Below are 17,059 nucleotides of genomic sequence, written 5' to 3'. Positions count from 1 at the left end.
GTGCAAGATGTGCTTTGTTAAACAGATGCTTGAAGGCAGCACGCTCCTTAAGAGTCATCACCACTCCCTAATGTCAAGTGCCCAGGGACACAAACACTGCGGAAGGCCGCAGGGACCTCTGCCTAGGAAAGCCAGGTATTGTCCAAGGTTTCTCCCCATGTGACAGTCTGAAATATGGCCTCGTGGGAAGGGAAAGACCTGACCGTCCCCCAGCCCAACACCCTTAAAGGGTCTGTGCTGAGGAGGATTAGTATAAGAGGAAGGAATGCCTCTTGCAGTTGAGACAGGAGGAAGGCATCTGTCTCCTGCCCGTCCCTGGGCAATGGAATGTCTCGGTATAAAACCCGATTGTATGTTCCATCTACTGAGATAGGGAAAAACCGCCTTAGGGCTGGAGGTGGGACACGCGGGCAGCAATACTGCTTTGTAAGGCATTGAGATGTTTATGTGTATGTGTATCTAAAGCACAGCACTTAATTCTTTACCTTGTCTATGATGCAGAGACCTTTGTTCACGTGTTTATCTGCTGACCTTCTCTCCACTATTATCCTATGACCCTGACACATCCCCCTCTCCAAGAAACACCCAAGAATGATCAATAAATATGAAGGGAACTCAGAGGCCGGCAGCATCCTCCATATGCTGAACGCAGGTACCCTGGGCCCCCTTATTTCTTTCTCTATACTTTGTCTCTGTGTCTTTTTCTTTTCCAAGTCTCTCATTCCACTTAACGAGAAACACCCACAGGTGTGGAGGGGCAACCCACCCCTTCACCACACCAAGGTCTTCCGACCAGGCTTTGAGTACCATTATTGCAGAGGAAGCTCATCTTAGGTAACTTATTACTAGAGCAGAAATCACCTAATATAAAGTATTTCATGTATCGCATTTAAAACTGACTTTTGGGTTCATTGATGTAGTGACTCAACTGGGAATCTTAAATGGAATTAGTGTTTTCACTGACAATAAGAATGCCTACTTTTTCATTATAGGCCCATAAGATGGCCCGGCCTTTCCTTGAACCAGTAGACCCTAATGATGCACCAGATTATTATGGTGTTATTAAGGAACCTATGGGTACACATGAGTTGAATTTGAAGTTTTTTCAGAAGTCTCAGTGGATATTTTATTAACCATAAAATTAATATCTTAGAATACTTTTAGCAAGGCTGGTGGGGGTATAAATTGGTATGGTCACTTTGGAGGGTAAATTGATAGTATCTATTACAGTTGAATTGTGCATACTCGGTTATTTTATTTTATTTTTTTGAGATGGAGTCTCACCCTGTTGCCAGGCTGGAGTGCAGTGGTGTGATCTCACCTCAATACAACCTCTGCCTCCCAGGTTCAAGCGATTCTCCTGCCTCAGCCTCCCGCGTAGTTGGGACTACAGGCACGTGCCATCACACCCGACTAATTTTTGTAGTTTTAGTAGAGACAAGGTTTCACTATGTTGGCCAGGATGGTCTCAAACACCTGACCTCAGGTGATCCGCTCGCTTCGGCCTCCCAAAATGCTGGGATAACAGGCATGAGCCACCGTGCCCAGCCGCCCCAGTGATCTTCCTTTGAGGAAAAGCCACGGGGTGCTTTCTCTCTTCTGTAGCAAGGAAGATGGTTTCTAAGAGGGTATTTTAAAAGCAGTTTACCTAAAATAAAAGTGAAAGGCCAGGCAAGGTGACTTATGCCTGTAATCCCAGTACTTTGGGAAGCCGAGTGGGGAGAATAGCTTGAAGCCAGGAGTTCAAGACCAGCCTGGGCCACAATATGAGACCTTGTCTCTACTACCAAAAAAAAAAAAAAAAATTAAACAGGCTTGGTGATGAGTGCCTATAGTCCCAGCTACTTGGGAGGCTGAGGCAGGAGAATCACTTGAGTACAGGAGTTTGAGGCTGCAGTGAACTATGATCGAGCCACTCCACCCCAGCCTGGGTGACACAGCAAGAACTTGCCTGTTTAAAAAAAAAAAAACAAACAAACTGAGGCCAGGTGCGGTGGATCACGCCTGTACTCCCAGCACTTTGGGAGGCCGAGTGGGGCGGATCACGAAGTCAGGAGATCGAGACCATCCTGGCTAACACGGTGAAACCCCGTCTCTACCAAAAATAACAAAAAATTAGGCGGGCGTGGTGGCAGACGCCTGTAGTCCCAGCTACTTGGGAGGCTGAGGCAGGAGAATGGCATGAACCCGGGAGACAGAACTTGCAGTGAGCCGAGATTGCGCCACTGCACTCCAGCCTGGGAGACAGAGCGAGACTCCGTCTCAAAAAAAACAAAAACAAAAACAAAAAAACTGAAGGACAAGCCCAGCTAAAGTATCCAATTTTTATTCTCAGCAAAGGAATTAAAAAATAAATGAATATATATATAGGCAAGGAAGCAAGAAAAGTAGGCAGCAGGTTATAGACCAAAAACAAGAAACTACAAAATCTGTAAAACTAGGCTAGGCGTGATGGCTCATGCCTGTAATCCCAGCACTTTGGGAGGCCGAGGCGGGTGGATCACCTGAGGTCAGGAGTTTGAGACCAGCCTGGCCAACATGGCAAAACCCCATCTCTACTAAAAATACAAAAATTAGCCAGGTGTGGTGATGCACACCTGTAATCCCAGCTACTCAGTTGGCTGAGGCACGAGAATTGCTTGAACTCAGGAAGCAGAGGTTGCAGTGTGCCAAGATCACACCACTGCACTCCAGCCTGGGTGACAGTGAGACTCTCACAAAAGAAGAAAAAATTCCCAACCTTACCAACATAACAAGACCATGTCTCTACAAAAATTTTAAAAATTAACCAGGCATAGTGGCGTGCACCCGTAGTCCTAGCTACTCAGGAGGCTATGACAGGAAGATCACTTGTGCCCAGGAGTTCAAGGCTGCAGTGAGCTGTGATCACTTGTGCCCAGGAGTTCAAGGCTGCAGTGAGCTGTGATTACACCACCGCTCTCCAGCCTGAATGACAGATTGAGACCCTGTCTCAAAAAAAAAAAGACAAGAATAAAAGAAAAATTTTCTGAGCTGATGTGAGTCACAGGACTTTAAATTCTAGCAGAATAAATTCATTCACTCAGCAAATGACTACTGAGAACCTGATGTGTGCCAGATACAGGGAATTTAGCAGTGAATAAATTAAAGCCCCTGCACTCTATGAGGGGTGGGGGGAGCAAGGGGTCAGTTGATAAACATTATAAACCAGGTGGACAAATGGAAAAAGACTCACTCCAACATACATCACTATAAAATTTCCAAACATTAAGAATAAAAGAAACTTTTAGATAAAACAGACAATCTATAAAACAAGAATTAGATTGGTGTCAGATTTTTCTGCTACAACATTTAGTGCTAGAAGATTATGGAAGAATAAATCTAAAAGTTTAAGAAAAAATGATTTTCAACCTAGAAGTCTATGTGCAGCCAAACAGTCAAGTAAAGTCAGAATAAATACATTTTCAGTCATGTAAGGACTCAGGGTACCCTTTCTTGGCAGGTATTTTTTAAAAGCATGTGCTATTGGCCAGACACGAAATGGCTTATGCCTGTAATCCTAGCACTTTGGAAGGCAAAGACGGATGGAACATTTGAGGTCAGCATTTCGAGACCATCCTAGCCAACATGGCAAAACCTCGTCCCTACTAAAAATAGAAAAATTAGGCGGGCATAGTGGCGCATGCCTGTAGTCCCAGCCACACAGGAGGCTGAGGCATGAGAATCACTTGAAACAGGGAGGCAGAGGCTGCAGTGAGCCAAGATCACACCACTGCACTCCAGCCTGGGTGTCAGAGTGAGACTCTGCTCAGAAAAAAGAAAAAAAAAAAGTGTGCTATCAAAAATAAGGAAACAATTTTTTTCTTTTTAATAATATATCTTTTTAATTAGGGACAGGGTCTTGCTATATGACCCAAGCTAGTCTTGAACTGAGCTCAAGCGATCCTCCTGCCAACCTTGGCCTCCCAAAGTGCTGGGATTACAGCCGTGAGCCACTGCACTGGGCTAGAAATTTTTCTGTTGTTTTGTGTTTTTGAGACAGAGTCTCACTCTGTTGCCCAGGCTGGAGTGCAGTGGTGAAATCTCACCTCACTGCAACCTCCGCTTCCCACATTCAAGTGATTCTCCTGCCTCAGCCTCCCAAGTAGCTGGGATTACAGGCGCCTGCCACCACACCTGGCTAATTTTTGTGTTTTTAGTAAGGATGGGGTTTTGCCATGTTGGTCAAGCTGGTCTCAAGGCAAGTGATCCACCTGCCCTGGCCTCCCAAAGTGCTGGGATTATGGATGTGAGCCACCGCGCCTGGCCAGAAATTTTTATTTATTTGGGTTCAGAAAACAAGAGGTTCAGGAAAGCAATGAGAATTACTCTGACTCAAGGTGACATTTGTACAGCAGGCTGTGTGGTAAGCAATCCAAATCCTAGCAGGAGAATGGAGCACTCCCCAGAGGGTCAGTAGGGCAAGAAAATGACTCATGCATTAGATAATTTGTTTTAGACAGAAAAACATAAGGCTATGATTAAGCCAAAGAATGTCAGGGATAAAAATGAAAGGCAATTAGAAACGCCACTAAAAGCAAAAAGTTGTGTAAGAGGGCCTGTTGGCCGGGAATGGTGGTTCATGCCTGTAATCCCAACACATTGAGAGGCTGAGGCAGGAGGATGCTTGAGCCCAGGAATTCTAGACCAGCCCGGGCAACATGAGGAAACCCCATCTTTACAAAATACAAACATTAGCCAGGCATGGTGATGTGCACCCATGATCCCAGCTACTCCAGAGGCTGAGGTGGGAGGATTAAGCCCAGGAGACAGATGCTGCAGTGAGCCATGTTCATGCAACTACACTCCAGCCTGGACGACACAACAAGACCCTGTCTCAAAAAAAAAAAAAAGAAAGAAAGAAAGAAAGAAAAAAAAGGCCAGGTGCGGTGGCTCACGCGTGTAATCCCAGCACTTTGGAGGGCCAAGGTGGACGGATCACCTGAGGTCGGGAGTTCAAGACCAGCCTGGACAACATGGCGAAACCTCATCTCTATTAAAAATACAAAAATTAGCCAGGCATTGTGGTAGGCACCTGTAATCCTCGCTACTTGGGAGGCTGAGGCAAGTGAATTGCTCAAACCTGAGACGTGGAGGTTGCAGTGAGCCAAGATTGTGCCACTGCACTCCAGCCTAGGCGACAGAGCGAGACTCTGTCTCAAAAAAAAAAAAAGAAAAAAAAGAATGCCTTATTAGCAAAGGACTAGGTGGTATAGAGAAAAATATTTACATTGTCGTAATAATGTAAATAATGACATTGGGCCAGGAACAGTGGCTTATGCCTATAATCCCAACACTTTGGGAGGCCAACGCGTGTGGATCACCTGAGTTCAGGAGTTCGAGACCAGCCTGACCAACATGGTGGAAGCCCATCTGTACTAAAAATACAAAAATTAGCTAGGCGTGGTGGCAGGCACCTGTAATCCCAGCTACTCAGGAGGCTGAGGCAGGAGAATCACTTGAACCCAGGAGGCAGAGGTTGCAGTGAGCCAAAACCATGCCATTGCACTCCAGCCTGGGCCACAAGAGCAAAATTCCGTGTCAAAAAAAATAAAAATAAAAATAATGACATTGGTTTTCAACTTTTAGAATCAGCCTACAGACAAAGCATGGAATGACATAATTTTTAAATTATAGGGAAATAAAACTTGGACTCAGCCAGGTGCGGTGGCCCACACCTGTAATCTCAGCACTTTGGGAGGCCGAGGCGGGTGTATCACGAGGTCAGGAGTTTGAGACCAGCCTGGCCAAGATGGTGAAACCTCATCTCTACTAAAAATACAAAAATTAGCCGGTCGCAGTGGTGAGCGCCTGTAATCCCAGCTACTCAGGAGGCTGAGGTGGAAAATCGCTTGAACCCAGGAGGTGGAGGTTGCAGTGAGCTGAGATCCCACCACTGCACTCCAGCCTGGGCAACAGCAAGACTCTGTCTCAAAAAAAAAAAAAAAAAAGAAAGAAAGAAAGAAAGAAAGAAAAGGAAAGAAAAGAAAAGAAAAGAAATCTACCCAGAGAACTGAAAGGTCAAGGGGATTGATCATAGGGAGCCTGGATTTCAGAGGGAGTTAAGGTAGGACAGAGGAGCACGACTTCTCATTATAAGCCTCTCTATGCTTTTTGATTTGTACATGGTGGTTATTCCTCTGGTTCAATTTCTAAAATTGCTTTTTTAAATTGGAAAGGCCTTTGGTGGTAACTGTGAGGTAGAAGCCAAGGGGTGTGAATCCTACCCTGCTGCCAACTTGCTGGCAGAGCCCAGAGGATGACTGCTGGCAACTGCTGATGAAGGAGAGGAAGTTGCTTGGAGGTCCTGGGGCCTGTGGCAAGACAAAGGGAATTTGGTAAAGGAGCAAAGGAGACCTAGGCTGGGCCCGCATAGTGTAGGGGCCACTTAGGATGTCTTCTTGCCACCTGGTTATTTTATGTAGCTTTTTAATATACTCAAGTTGACATAATTTTCAATAAAGCACGTGGGAGCTGAATGGAGACGTTTGCTCAATTCTGCTTAAATAAACAAATTAGGCTGTGTGCAGTGGCTCACACCTGTGATCTCAACACTTTGAGAAGCCAAGGCAGGCAGCTCACTTGAGCCCAGGAGTTTGAGACCAGCCTGGGCAACATGGGGAAACCCCATCTCTACAAAAAATACAAAAAATTAGCTGAGCATGGTGGCACGTGCCTGTAGTCCCAGCTACCCAGGAGGCTGAGGTAGGAGGATCACCTGAGCCCTGGAGGTTGAGGCTGCAGTGAGCCATGATTGCGCCACTGCACTCCAGACTGGGCTACAGAGTGAGACCCTGTCTCAAAACAAACGAATCAAAAAAAATAAAAAAGAAAAAAAGAAAAAAATTACAATGCAAAGAATTGTATAAAGACAACTTGCTGTTGCATTTTTAGGGAATTTCTATTGCTTTCCAGATTTAAGGTAGAATGAAACATAACTAGCCAGTTATTGAAACTTGATTTTATTATGGGTTTCCAGAATTTCCTTTGCCATATTTTCCCATTGTAATTTATGATCTCCAGCATTGTTTGCACATTGTTTTCATTACTGCACTTTGTTATAATTCATCATTTATACCATCCATATTCTTTCTTTTCTTACAGATTGTGATATCTTTAGTCTAAATTTTTAACTGGAATCAGAACTGGATGTTGGGGTCACTGTTTTATTGTACCTTGTGATTACATAATCCAAAATTGCCCCCCAAAAAGTCAGGTTAGCTAATATAATTTTTTAATGTTAACGATGTATAGTGGTAAAAAATTTATTCTAGCAGCCACGTGAAACAATGTATTTAAAAATTGTAAACTATTGGAATACTGTATTTATCTGCTATTGCAATATAAATTTATCTGCTATTGCAATATAAAGTCCTTTGACTTAGTCCTGGTAACTGTACAGTAATTTGGTTTACTGACAAAAGTTGTGAGGCCAGCCTTGGTGGCTCACACTTGTAATCCCAGCACTTTCGGAGGCCGAGGCGGGCGGATCACCTGAGGTCAGGAGTTTGCGACCAGCCTGGCCAACATGGTGAAACCTCATCTCTACAAAAAGTACAAAAATTAGCCGGGCGTGGTGGCAGGCACCTGTAATCCCAGCTACTCGGGAGGCTGAGGCAGGAGAATCGCTTGAATCTGGGAGGCAGAGGTTGCAGTGAGCCAAGATCGCGCCTTTGCACTACAGCCTGGGGACAAAAGCGAGACTTCGTCTCAAAAAAAAAAAAAAATTGTGAATAAAACTGTGTGAAACTGGGAGACTTTCTGGACTTTAATAGAAAAATGTGATTTTAAAATTGCTTTTTCTTTTGTTTTAGCATAATTTTTCCCTTTATATTCCCCTCATCCGTGTAAATAAACACACACATACACACACACACACACCTTTCACCACAATGGTAATGCTTCTGTAAATGTCTCTATTTGTCCAGTTGCCTGAAAATGTTGTAATCTTTATTAGACAAATATATATACATACATATTTTAAATATTGGCTTTTTCCAGTGAGCTATTATGCTTAGTGTACAGTGAAAAGTTTTATTATTATAGGTTAAAAATTTCTTAATCGTTCTTTTCTATTCGCTTGCCAAGGGTGAATGAAAGAACATGGCTGCTTCTCCCAGATTTATTTACTTTGGCATCCGCATAAAGCATCATTTTCAAAAATGAAAGGTGCTCAATTGTTCCCTTTTTCTATACTCTGTAGGTCTCACAACAATAAACTGCAGTCTACAGCTTCCTAAAGTTCAGCATGTTAACCTAACATAAAACACAGCAAGAATCTTGTTGCCTGAACTATTTTAAATTAAGGAGCCAGATCTTTTTAGTGAGGCTATCCTGACAAGACTTGACCTAAACTTTGTTTTTATTGGTCATAACAGTCCAATTATATTATTGGCCAATTTTGTCCAATGGACAAGAAAAAAGCAAAGTTGCCAGGTGCGGTGGCTCACGCCTGTAATCCCAGCACTTTGGGAGGCCAAGGCGGACGGATCATCTGAGGTCGGGAGTTCGAGACCAGCCTGACCAATATGGAGAAACCCCGTCTCTACCAAAAATACAAAATTAGCTGTGCATGGTGGCCTATGCCTGTAATCCCAGCTACTTGGGAGGCTGAGGCAGGAGAATCGCTGGAACCCGGGAGGCAGAGGTTGTATTGAGCCGAGATTGAGCCATTGCACTCCAGCCTGGGTGACAAGAACAAAACTCCGTTTCAAAAACAAAAAAAGGAAGAAAAGAAAAAGAAAAAAGAAAAGTCAACGACACCATTATCTTGTTAAGATCAAATGGTTTTATTATTGTGGCAGAAGCGAGAAAATTTTGTTTATTAAAGAAAAAGAAAGCAAGAAACGATACTGTGGGGTCAAGTATAACTCCATGGAAATGCCACGTCTGCTCTTCAGTGAAGAAGCTGGTTTAGAGTCTCAAAGAAAACTTTTGACTGTATTTATTTATTGTTGCAAAAAAGATGCTTTTTTATTGCTGCCCTCATTTGTCAACTAATTATTTTTTTCTTATAAAATCCAGCCACGGTTACATATAATCCATCCATACCTTATCAATGATTCCTGTACGTAAAAGTACAAGACAACCTCTAGATGTCTTTTCTTTCTATGAAAGGAGCTGCTATGTACACATGTGCACACACACACAACTGCGAATCAACAATGAGTTTATTGTTCATGGTAGATTAAAATCAAGCTTGCATAAAGGTTGGGCTAAGTGGTCCTGGACTACAGACTCTGGTGACTTGAATATAACAGTACAATTTGTCAATTACTCCACACCAGGTTAAAATGAGTAAAATCTATTTGAAGGTATCTTCTTTGTAAACATTTGTCAGATTCTAATTTTTCTTTTTGTATTAAAATTCAACTATGGATGTATGTGAAACAAAATAAATGGAGATAGTTTTCCTCCCACAGACAGAGGTGTCTTTGAATGTGCACTAATGATTATCTGTAAGCCTCTGTGGGGAGGGAGGGCTGCAAGGTCATGAAAGGCAAAAGAATCTAATTGTACCTGGAATTCTCCTGGACAGCAGTGGCCCCTCGTTTTATCATTCCCAGTCAATTGTCATCACGTCAGAGAAAAATCTTCAGGGGTGCTAATCCTGTCGCATCAGTTGATCATACTAACGAAAAAGGTAATGCAACAAGATACACATTGCCTTCATCTGTACATTCTGTGATACCGGGCAAATTACCAATTACAGACAGCTACTTATATTGTATGAAGGACATTTTTTGTTAGATGATCTCATCCTCTGTGTTATTTGTTGATTGGGTTTGTTTTTTGCTTGTTGGTTTGTTTGTTTCTTCCATGTAAGGAAAAGTAGTGTAAGCAGTAGGAAGAAAATGAGGAAGATGTATTTTGCATGTTCTTCCTTTCAATGTTCTTACACATTGTATTACTGCATTGTGGTAATAGCTTCTATAAAATCTGCCATAGCTGGATTATGCAGCTTTGCAAAAATTCTACTAGATTTTATTCTAACTCATATTAGCTTTGTCCTGTCAACTTCTGGAATTTATCTAATTATTGCTTTTAAAAGTTTCCTTCCTTTCAACGTTTCCCTGCTATGCAAAACCTTTCCCAGACCTTGGTTTCTTAAAAGAAAGATGTTGCTACAGTTCCCAATTCTTTCTTATTACAGGCTCAGGTGTACAGGTTATTCTGGCTTAATTTTATCTAATGAAGCCCATTCCTTTTTGTACATGAAGATGTCACTTAAACCTATGTTTACAAACTAAAGAGACTAATCACTCAATATGAAAACATGAAAACATTTTTGCTTAAAATATTAAGATGGAAATACTTAAATATGGATTATTTTGTCCTTTTACTTTTTAAAAAAAGTTACATATTGTATGCACTGTGCTGATGCAAGAATTCTACATTTTAATGAATTATAAAATTATTCTGCATCTCATCACGTCACAGTATTTCTGCACTATTTATTCATATATATAGAAATATATATGGGCTTAATCATTTAAAATTTGTTGCAGCAAGAACTTTCCTACCTGTAGGCAATAGATTGCTATGTTTTCAACAAATTGTGGCAAATTCTAAACAGCAATTCTTTTGTACGTAATAGGACATTTCATACTAGAAAAATAAAGTAATGTTTTTGACATTGGATTTGGTGCAGTTTCTAATGAAGCAACGGTTGGTTGGTTAATATGTCTTCTGTAGCTGTTAGCATTGCCAAATTAAAAAGGGTAAATTTTATGGAAATACTGAGACCAGGAAGATATTAATTTCATGTGTATTTAATGGTATAAAGTGTTTTACAGTTTCTATCACCATACAAATACATAAAGACATTTTATAGTTTTATCAACTATAGGGCTTTAGTCTTTCAAAAGTAATTTTTGAAAAACATACATTCCTGGCCAGGTGTGGTGGCCCACGCCTGTAACCCCAGCACTTTGGGAGGCCGAGGCAGGGGGGATCACCTGAGGTCAGGAATTTGAGACCAACCTGGCCAACATGGTGAAACCCCATCTCTACTAAAAGTACAAAAATTAGCCAGGCATGGTGGCAGGCACCTGAAATCCCAGCTACTAGGGAGGCTGAGGCAGGAGAATCACTTGAACCTGGGAGGCGGAGGTTGCAGTGAGCCATGATCACGCCATTGCACTCCAGCCTGGGGGACAAGAGTGAGACTTCATCTCAAAAAAAATAAAAAAGAAAGAAAAACATACATTTTTATAGAACATAATGAGTTCCGAAAGCTGCTTTTCTGTGAGTAATCTTTGAAAGCTTCTGCTATTAAGATCTATATAACACAGCTATTTTGCTTTCAATAATCCAGGCAGTAAACTGTACATTTGTGATACTCTTAGGATGTTTCTACCACAGGCCTTGGGCTTGTAAATATATTTAATTTGCATCAGTAGATTTCCTTGGCTAAAAGTATTTTCAATAACTGTTATGCTTCACCTGCCAAGTTCACAATCCTTGAAACCATTTCATGAAAAGTATCTTCCTATTGGTAAAGCTTTTATTCTCCTATCCAAATTCTACAGGAGGTTTAAATAAAATTGTGGCTGGGCATGGTGGCTCACGCCTATAATCCCAGCACTCTGGGAGGCTGAAGCGGGCAGATCACAAGGTTAGGAGTTAGAGACCTGTCTGACCAACATGGTGAAACCCTGTTTCTACTAAAAATACAACAATTTAGCTGGACAAGTGGCACACACCTGTAGTCCCAGCTACTCTGGAGGCTGAGGTGGGAGGATGGCTTGAACTGGGGAGGCAGATGTTGTAGTGAGCTGAGATTGTGCCACTGCACTCCAGCCTGGGTGACACAGCAAGACTCTGTCTCAAAAAAAAAGTGAACTTTTGGAGATATTTTCTGAAGTAAAATAATTACCTTTTTATATTCCAAATGGCCTAGAGTGTTATTTAGAGACACTAAGATTTGCTGTTGTTTGTAATCTACCTTCCTGGGATCTGCAAATAAAAATTATTTCCCTATTTCTGCTAATTCCTTTAGGCAAACTCTCTACTTCTTTATGTTAAAGAGCCAACCTGGTGGACTTTCAGATCTCTGCACACTTAGTTAGACAAAGTTACATGGTTATTACAGCTTTCACTCTTCCTGATTGAAACTATCATGATATGGCTGGGCGTGGTGGCTCACACGTATAATCCCAGCACTTTGGGAGGCCGAGGCAGGTGGATCACCTGAGGTTGGGAGTTTGAAACCAGCCTGACAAACATGGAGAAACCCCATCTCTACTAAAAATACAAAAAAAAAAAAAAAAAAAAAAAATTAGCTAGGTAAAGTGGCGCATGCCTGTAATCCCAGCTACTTGGGAGGCTAGAGCAGGAGAATCACTTGAACCCAGGAGGGAGAGGTTGCGGTGAGCTGACATCACGCCATTACACTCCAGCCTAGGCAACAAGAGCGAAACTCCTTCTCAAAAAAAAAAAAAAAAGAAAAGAAAAAAAGAAACTATTACCATAGGTCTCAGATTTCTTGCCCTTAATGTGAGAATGGGGATATTCCATGGATAAAATAATGAAGTACTTGAGGAGGTGGAGGGAAGAGCCAACCGAGAAGTATTTTTAATAATTTGAAACATTCTAAGGTATTTCTAGATACTTGGAGCGAGATACTAAAAGACTTTTCTTAGAAGATTATACCACTTGATCCAATTTGAACCAAATTCAACTAAAGAAATTAGCCATATAGATATACTTTTTGTTGCTGTTTGAGACAGAGTCTCGCTCTGTTGCCCAGGCTGGAGGGCAGTGGCACGATCTCGGCTCACTGCAACCTCTGCCTACTAGGTTCAAGCGATCCTCCTGCCCCCCAATAGCTGGGATTACAGGCATGCACCACCATGCCCAGCTAATTTTTGTATTTTTAGTAGAGACAGAGTTTCGCTATGTTGGCCAGGCTGGTCTCAAACTCCTGACCTTGTGATCCACCCGCCTTGGTCTCCCAAAGTGCTGGGATTACAGGTGTGAGTCACAGCTCCCGGCCTAGCCTTTTGACATTTAAAAATTCAACTTTGATTTGACTGGCCTGAGTTATGCCTGAGTTAATTTTTTTTATCTTAAAGAAAACTAGCTCAGAAGCTCTTCATTAGCTATAATTCTATCATGCAATAATGCATCTGACTCCCAAAAAGCAATTCTAGTAAAATTTATAATAAATTTCGACAAAACTCATTTTTGGAAAATACTCTAGAAATCTCTCAGTAGTGCTTTACCATAGAACACTCAGAACCTCTCAACTCTTTATTACCTGTCTGCCCCATAATTGGAACAAATAATAGTATCAGGTATTGTAATGTTAGGCTGTTGCCTCTTGGCTCCTGTGATTCCCTAGCGTCCCGTCCTGGATGTCCTTTATGTGTACAGTGCTACTACTGGGTGCCATGGACAGCGTCAGGACACATTCTGACCTTCCTGAGTGCATCACCGTGAGGCCAAATAGGCTGCTCTCTCTCCAGTGAAATTCCTTCCCCTGTCTCTCTTTAGGCGGTCATCTTCATCTATGCATTAGTGGTGTCTCTGTTCACCGTACTTCTTATAAACTGAAGTACAGCCTTATCTTCTGAAAAAATACTCTCATGTCTTTGTGGACTCAGGTATAAAATCAATATTTAATTTAGCTAGTGATTAAACCTTTTTAAAGCCAACTGAAAAATGTTTAGAATTCACTTGCTTGTGAGCTGTCATTGGTTAATATTGGTTCCAAGGTTTGGGGAATGAATTTGAGAAAGGCTTTTTCTCAAACCTTTAGGGCTCAAAGGCTAAAACAAAACAAAACAAAAATAAACAGGTGCATCCAAGATGTAATTTCAAGGCAAGATTTATTGCTTTACAAGCAAACATTATACTTGGTCTTAATAGAAAAATGACATCAGATACACCCAGAATACAGTTCACATTGGGATAGCTGCCAGTTCAGCACAAAACATACATTATTAGGAGCAGGGAGGCATGAAAATAAACTATATCTTACTCTTTGGTACATCAGGAACACTTTTGCCTGAAGTAAGCCCTTTGGCACTTTTTTTAAATTTATTTTTTTAATCCACCCATCCGCACACTGGCCCTTTTGTACACTTTGTTTGTTTTTGAGATGGAGTTTTGCTCTTGTTGCCCAGGCTGGCGCGATCTCGGCTCACCACAACCTCTGCCTCCTGGGTTCAAGTGATTCTCCTGCCTCAGCCTCCCTCAGCTGGGATTACAGGCATGTGCCACCACACCCGGCTAATTTTTGTATTTTTAGTAGAGACAGGGTTTTTCCATGTTGGTCAGCCTGGTCTCGAACTCCCGACCTCAGGTGATCCACCCGCCTCGGCCTCTCAAAGTGCTGGGATTACAGGTGTGAGCCACCGTGCCCAGCTTGGTACTTTTTAAGTGTAAAATTTTAATCCTTGTCCTGGGCTTTGACCCTTGTGTTTGATCTAAATGACGTTTCATAGGTAAATGTCTTTTGACTAGTGCGCTTACTGTTATGTGAAGAATTTAATCTTCACATATAAGTTTTGAATATAAATCAGGTTTGAATATGAAATCAGGTTTGATACATGATATAAAAGTTGTGTATTTAAATTCAGGAAAATGTTTTGTGGACTATTTCTACTAAAGAATGTATTAAATTAAAATATTTAAAAACATGAAGCAGTGATATGTTAACTAGACAGGTCAGTTATCTGAGCTGTGTAAAACACTGTCTGGCACAACAGATGAATCACCTTGACACTGAGCTCAGGAGCAGCCCATTTAAGAAGCATCTTGTAAATAACAAAGTGACACCTTCGAGATTACAGTTGTAACTATGCAGGTCATTCATAGAGTAGCTTTGGGCTCTCTTCTAAAGGAGGACCCATTACATGAAGATAGACCTTTCATGTCTTGTTGCCGATGTCTCTTGTGATCCAGAAATGCCAGGATGGTTGTTTCAAATGCATTGGGTATGAATTGCACCTTGAATTTGCCCTTCCCTTTTTGGGTTAAACCTTTTCACATAGCTGCTGCTCCTCCTCAGCAGTCCATCCCCTGGACAGAGATGGCCTCTCAGGACCTGGAGCAGAGCTGTAGGAAGCTGCCCTCTCTTATGGTAGATGTGGCCCATCACAATATACCTGCTGCCTGGACAAAATAACCAGAACATTAATTCATAGCGTTTTTTAAATGCCATGAAACAGAAAATATAAGGCCTTTAAGAAATACCTAAGCTGCAATCTACTATCTTGCTGCACAAGTTGAAACTGATATTTAGTCTACAGGCAAGGTGGAAACGGTCTAGCGACCTTTAGAAGATAATCACCCCAACCAGGCCAGTGCAGTGGCCCACGCCTTTAATCCCAGCACTTCGGGAGGCCGAGGCGGGCAGATTACTTGAGGTCAGGAGTTTGAGACCAGCCTAGCCAACATGGTGAAACCCCATCTGTACTAAAAATACAAAAAGTAGCACGGGGTGTGGGGAAGGGAAAGCAATATGTAACCAGCCCACATTACAGAACAAAGGTCCTTATCACATTGTATCAGGATTTCCCAGGGCACATGCCTAGAAAGATGTGGGAGTGGGGCCGGGCGCAGTGGCTCAGCCTGTAATCCCAGCTACTTGGGAGGCTGAGGGCAGGAGAATGGCTTGAACCTGAGGGACGGAGGTTGCAGTGAGCTGAGATGGCGCCATTGCACTCCAGCCTGGGCAACAGAGCGAGACTCTGTCTAAAAAAAAAAAAAAAAGATGCGGGAGTGGGTATTCCCCGCTACCAACCCTCCACACACTCCCCCAAAAAAGCAGCTTTTCTAAACTCAGTTCTGTACAGTCCCTTATGGCAATGGTGTTTGGTGGTCGCTCACTCCATTTGTGAACATCTATTTATTGACAGCCCGCTTTGTGCCAACAGCTGCCGTTCTCACCCGTGGGGGTGGGGCTGACGGTGCTTAAATCACAGAGTGGCGGAATAATACCTGTCGTCTAAATCCTAATCATGTTACAATACTGTCCCCCATCCCTCCCAAAAAAAGACTGGGCGACCCACAGCCCGGGCTGTGGCACCCACGTTACAAACGGTGGTATAAAGTACATATGCAGCGTCATTCAGCTCAGTTTCAATACCAGGTTTAAACTCTGGACACGGTTTATTGCAGCTGGAGGAGTCCAGGACTAACATGTGGACTCGGAAGAAGCCGTCGGGGGTGAGTGAGGTACAGGCGGTTCATCTTGTACAGCCCGTCCCGATCCACCAGCAGGGTCACCAGCCAGATGCCCGCGCCCAGCACGTCCACGTCATGCACTATCCCGTTCATCGCTGCTTCCAAAAAACAGTTTGGGAACCCCAGTTCCTCTCCCAGTCCCCGGGCGTTGGTTTTTAGCAACAGCGAAACGGCCCGCATGGGTCGGGCGCCCTGGGATCTCGCGTGCAGGATTCTCCGGGACTCGGAAAGGCTCGCGGGGCGGCGGCGCGGCGGCCGGGCTCACCGATTTCGCGCTTGCAGAACGCCTCTCGCCCGTCCATGCCCGCCCGGCAAGCGCAAGCGCAGGACTAGGCGCCGGGCTCCGCGTCCCTGCGCGGCTGACTGAGGCCGAAGCTGAAGCTGAGGCGCGGCGGCGGCGCGGGCGGTGAGCCGGGGGCCGGCACGACGGCGCGCGGCCGGTTGGGGTGGGCAGGGCCGGCGGGGCCCTCGGCGGCGCGCGCGAGCGGCCGGGCGGCGGGGAAGCGTAGGGCCCGTGAGCGCGCGCGTCTCGGGGCTTCCTCCGACGCCGGCCCGCGGCGCCGCAACGCGCGGTTCTCGGCTTGCGCCAGGCGCGGGCCTGTGGGCGCGTGTGCTGCCTCACGGAAGGTGGCCCGGTTGTCAGCCGGCGGCTGAGGCCTGGGCGCCCCCTCCCCAGATCCCCGCTCCGCTCCCAGGGCTCCGCACTACAGCGATCTTACTTTTTCTCTCCACCGGAGGTTCGGGGGATGATCCGACGATTAAACAGAGGAGCCAGAAAGCTCTAGCTGTCATTTTTGCAGACAGGGTTCCCAGGCTCTAAAAGTGAGCCTGGGCTTTGCTTGCTTTC

At 43.7% G+C, this 17,059-nt stretch overlaps 1 pseudogene; it reads right to left on the bottom strand.

Annotated features, from left to right (window-relative positions):
• Positions 1–14,873: 14,873 nt before the first annotated feature.
• Positions 14,874–17,059, bottom strand: LOC112206081 (UPF0450 protein C17orf58-like; annotated as a pseudogene).

This window comes from Pan troglodytes, chromosome 19 (genome assembly GCF_028858775.2).
Source record: "Pan troglodytes isolate AG18354 chromosome 19, NHGRI_mPanTro3-v2.0_pri, whole genome shotgun sequence".
In the NCBI taxonomy this organism is placed as follows: Eukaryota; Metazoa; Chordata; class Mammalia; order Primates; family Hominidae; genus Pan; species Pan troglodytes.
This window is presented reverse-complemented; position numbering and strand designations above follow the sequence as displayed.